Here is a 5,735-nt window from a genome sequence, read left to right as displayed (position 1 = left end):
AAGGATGCTTGTGAGTAGTATTCAATCAAATGAAGGGGATACAGATGTAATATCACAGCAGTACCCACACCACAAAATAATTAGGGTATTTCCTAGCACACAAAATCCTTTTCAACATCATTTGGGGCATCAGAAAAGTGCACCTAATGCTAAAGATTATGATTTGTTCTCAAGTTCTCAGATTTGCATGTTGCTGTACTAAAACTTCATCTTTTGAATTCCTAATGAAGCAAAGCTTTTTCCAGAAAAAAATGCATAATACATGAAGTATTAAGAATGATAATTAGAACTTCTCAGATTTAAAGACCATGCAAAGATCTTGGATTAGACTCATATGATACGTATGATTTAGGTGATAGTGTCTGTGCTATAAACTGGAGGCAAGGCCAGACATCACTGGTATTGACAGGAATACAAATCAAGGGTATCTACATTTGTGACTGGATGTAGATCATCAAATAGGAGGTAAAAGGTGGTCTGTAAAATTTTGAGATGCAAGTATATTACCAATATTAGAACAGAAAGTGCAGGTAGCTAGGAAATACCTTTACTTACTTTGCAAGCCTGAATTTTGAGTGAACTGTCACCTGAATCATGAAGTAAATCAGGCTATCCAGATCTGGTTTTGATCTAACACTCGATTTTATATCAACAAATAATATATTGGTACTGGTGGAAATTATTTCCCATGTTCACTGGTATGTTTCAGAATAGGCTCCAGAGATCAATCCTCCAAGAGACCCGTATTATCAATATGCTGCCACCATCACCCAAAGTGGGTGCACAGAGAAAAGCACTAAAATTCCCAGGAGAAGAACTAGCAGGGAAAGAAAAAATCTCGTTTTCTGATTTCCATTTACAGTCTAAAATAGCCTGTCTGCTGGGAGCAGTAGCTCTTTGGAAAAACAGTGATTATGAAGACTATGGTCTTATTTATCTTCCGCCAGTGTTGCAGAATACTACGTATACTCACAGGATATTTTTAGTCACAGATTCTGCCAGGCAGAAACGCAGTGGAGTTAATCACACGTAGCAAATTAAACAAAAGCAAAAAAGCTGGTAGGTTTGGGGGGGCCTACAGCAGCTGAACATTTTGTTATCCTTTCTAGGCAAACTTTCCAAAATTGCATATGGGGAGGTTGAAGGTAAAGGGCAGTGGTGGTTTTTTTTAACCTGAATCAAACAACCTACATATGTATCTGTAGTCCATAGACTGAAGTAGGCTGAGAAATCTGTCTATATTCAGATTATAGTCAGAATTAAAGCTCTTTCGTAGTGAAATTGTTGAAGTTTATCCACAGACATATTAGCTGTCCTCTGACAAGTACTTTGCAGGCAATGAGCTACTGTGTGCTCCGAGCTCCTGTCCCAAGCACAGGTGAGTGCTGCAGAAAGGGCTCCTAAAGCACAGAACGGTGGGTTGAACATTCACCTGTGGTGGACTGGCATTACCATCCAAAGATATTTCAAGTAGTCTTGAATCTAATGTGAATTTCTAGCATGAAAGGTATAAAGGGCAGGAATTAAAGGTGGTTTCAGCACAGCTCAACTGGATGCAGATATCCTCACCCAGTATCCTAATAGGCTGATGAAATAGCTCCTGGACATCATCTTCTGCAGCACGTCCTGCCTTTGTTGAAAAGGTTGCCTAGAACATTCTTGCAAAAATACACCTTTTTTTCATTGTTCCCTTCAGTAGATATGGAAATGTATCAGTCCTGGTAGCTTTCTCTCTAAAAACATAGAAATAGTAAAATTAATTTATAATCAATGGTTAAAGTCATAACAAGCTAACTTGGTTCAATATAACTGAGCCAAGAACATACAATAGAATTACAGCAATCAGCATTATGGGAACGAACACATTACTGTTTTAAATGAAAACTATTCTTCCATTAGCTTAAAGTAGCTTGTAAAATCTTTCACTATGACTAAAATCTGGAGTAATGTTGGATATCATTCACACAAAGATTGTGCTGTAATGCTTATTTATGGCATTAGCATTTAAAGTTTTTTGTGAAGTAAAACAGTAAGGATCAAGTGGACTCCCTCACATCTGCTATGCCTTTGAAAGATAGCATGTGACTGTTCAGGAATTAAATTAGGAATTAAATTATGAATTAAATATTGAATCAAGAATACATGTGTAAGGAGTTAAGGAGATCTGAATGCTGAACTCACATCCACCACGCCACAGGCATAAACAGAACACGCTACAGTCACCCTCTATCCTGAGCAGCATCCCGGTGCGGCATCCTGGAGCCTCTTGCCCAGAAGGTGGCTGGCTTCCTCCCAGGGAGTGGGGAAGAAGAGACAAAAGGCGGTCTTAGGAGAGAGATGCCCAAAGTGTGCTTTGTATTATTCCAAGAGGAAAGTAAATCACTGTTCATTTTATTACTGTGGACTTAAAAATGGACTGGTGGAGATGCAGTTTACACAAGACTTCACAACTCAAAGGCTGAAAAGATACACCAAGTTTAAGACCAATTATGTATCTCTTCTAGAAGGGCAAATCCTTTACTCTCTAACGGGAAGATGCAAAGAGGATTATGATGGCAATATCTTTTCTCAGGCAGGTTTTGTTTTTTTTTTCTGGCAAGAGAGATGTTTCCTAATAAATAACTGCTCTTTCTTATGAGCTAGTCGTTGTCAGTGACCACAGGACTGCACGGACACAAAATAGATTCTATCTGCCCAAAACAGCTCACAAGACATTGACTGTCATTTTGTTTTCTTTACTGGGCAAAAGGAGGAAAATGGCTTTTTAATTAAATGCTGAACCCCTTCCAGAATTGCAATATAAGATACTGAATCAATCATTCTTCATACAGTTACCTCCTACTCCACAAGCTCCTACTACCATAAAAATTGGTTGTTGCCAACTGAGCTGAGTGAATAATTTCCAGTTTCATATTTGTTAGAGGAAATTTTCCTCTTCCTCTTTTCATTATTTGTCCATAAGCAGATCGATTTTTCTTGAATTTGTTTTTTCAAAAACATGTGCTGTAATCACTCTGCAAATAATTCTCACCGTAAATCATTTGTTGCGAGAAGTCTTCAAACATTTGTCCTAATTCTGTTCGTTCTATATGAACTTGCATCACGTGGTGTCTGTTTCTGCGAACACAACACCAAAAGAGCTGGTTTTGAGTATTCTCTCTGAGAACAATCCCACTTCTGAACCTACAAAACTCACATAGAAAGCACATTTTATTGAAAATTATTTAAGACTTAGGGATGCACATTCACTGAGATGCTTGCAGTTTACATGCATCTGCAATTTTCACAGTAACTAGAAGATAGCTTTTCCAACCCTAAAGAGAACATTATTTTACCCACTTCACAACTTGAATCTGCTCCTCACCAGAGCTTTTGTCTCATCCCAATTCATTACAATTTCTGTCTCACAAAACATCCCTTGTGAGAGATGAAGCTTTCAATGGCATATGAAGTGGCTGGGTTCCAAATTACAACTCAAATGATGCACAATTTCAGCATTTAAAAATTACTTAATTCCCAGAAATAATTACGGGATTCTCCTGGTTATAGTTGCATCTTAATGAAAAATAAGACTGTATCAAAACACTAGCAGAAGAGTCTGATCCCGACCCTGCTGAAGTTAGTGGAAAGCCTCCCTTTCTCAGTTATCTAGATGGAAGAAACTGCCCTTCTCAGATTGTAAAATACCATCTTTTCAGATAAAAGTTTAAAAGAATAATTGCACTGTTCAGAGGGATTTGGGTACTTGACCAGGTGTCGTCTTAAAAAGAAGTGTGTTAGAATGACTCTGCAATATTGAAAAAGAGGTAAAAGTCAACTCAAACACCAAGTGCCATCTTACACCAGAGTGAAAATTCCAAATCCAAGTCTTGCAGTTGGCCTTAAATGGTTGCTTTGAAGTTTCTAAAATATAGGCCTTGGCCTTTGTTGGTATGCAGTGGAAATACTTCGCTGTTTTTTTAGATAATGTAAACAGTTGCTGCAGCTGTCACCCAGGCACTTTATGATGTTAAGTAGGAGAAATGGAAATGAAAAAGTCAAGAAATTCATGGATGATGTCTGTGACTGTAACTGGGACACGTATGGGTGTCCCTTCCCTTGTCTGTTACAAAGGGTCCACTCTATGAAAATATGAAAACCTTGAAAAACAATTAAAAAAAAAAATCTGCATAGAAATACTGAAGAATGCGTCATAAACCAATTAAGATTTTTTCAAATATGAATTTTGCAAAGGGAAGTTATATTTTGCTCTTAAACCAACTTCTGAAATTATTTTTAATTTTGTCAGTGCAAAAAAGACTTGGAGGACTTTATTAATGTTCTTAAGCTATATCATCTGAGATGGACTGGAATTTTAACTCTTGGTGCTCATAAATAACTGTTGGGATAATTTAGTCTGCTTCATTTAGTCTGCTGCAGAAATAAGTTGTTGATGCTAAACATCAAAGTTCCCTGAACCCAACTTTCAAACAAGCAGTTTAAGCTTGTCTACCAACCTGGGCGCCGAATCCAGCCCAGCCGTGGGGACAGGAGAGCCGCATGCTCCATGGGAGCTCCCGCAGGGAGCCGTGGCCACCTTCCTAACATCAGCAGACTCGGGGCAGCTGATATGAACCGTGAGTGCGCTGGTTGTAACAGAGAGAGTAAAATCACCATGAGACATTCAAACGAGGTGATTATATTGTGTTAATTTGCATCTCATTTTTGTGATGTAATTGTATGCAGCCAACATAGTAACTGGAAATTAATACAGCACGATTCATGCCCTGTCATGTCACGCTGCTGGCCTTTCTGAGCAAGAATTTTTTTTAACACTATACTCATAAATCAAGTCCCTCAAGACAAGAAAATTATAATGAAGCTGCACAATAACAACTTACGCTTAGACGAGCTCCCTACTTTTTCTTCCACCCGGAGCAGAATAGGCAGCTCTTAGATTGTTTTCTTGTACGCCGAACTTAAATTTTACATCTTCAGCAACCGCAAATAAATCCATGTTTCTGTTAAGTTACTTAACCAGTGAAGTGTTGTATCCACTCTCAAGAAAGGTCTGTATTTTCTTCTTGGAGCGGGTAACACTACATGCATCAGTTTAAAGGTTGATACCACCATTTATAGAAGTGGCACAGCAATTCCTGCATCAAATGATATGCATGGTATTCCTCTTCCTGCTAGACATGGGTCTCAAACATAATAGAATCTTTTAATTTAGCTTTACTTATAGTTTATGCTGCATCACGTAAAATGTGACTAACTCAGAGACACAGCATGTTTCCTTCCACTTTTCACCATTAGCTGATATTTTTTTCCCAGTGCTTCCATTACGCAACTTCACACTTGGTATTCTGATACTAATGGAGTTTTAGGGCAAAGAAATGGTGATGTTCTGGCACACAGTTTTAAAACTTTGTAAGAAGATTCTTTCCATACCTTCTCTTACCTGTAATTATTATAGAGACCTACAATATTATACATGAGAGGAGAAAGTTGCTATACTAAAAAAAAAAACAAAACAAAACCAAAAACCCTAGCCTGTCTTATTTTGAATCTGCATATTCAAGTCCATTTATATCACTGAAAGGGCAGCAGTCCAAAATATAAATAACTTGAGCTCAAAAAGCAAGGTTGCCACCCTGAATAGCCAGAAACCACAGCAATCATTTAAATAACACATTTAAATAGCACTCTGTGCGGATTCATGCCCAGTTTCATACCTGTGGCTCACTTCCACCTAC

The sequence above is a fragment of the Nipponia nippon genome, unplaced genomic scaffold, assembly GCF_047370975.1.
Source record: "Nipponia nippon isolate SJK-2023a ecotype South Korea unplaced genomic scaffold, ASM4737097v1 scaffold_9, whole genome shotgun sequence".
Classification (NCBI taxonomy): Eukaryota; Metazoa; Chordata; class Aves; order Pelecaniformes; family Threskiornithidae; genus Nipponia; species Nipponia nippon.
The sequence above is the reverse complement of the archived record's forward strand: the minus strand, read 5'-3'. Positions refer to the sequence as shown.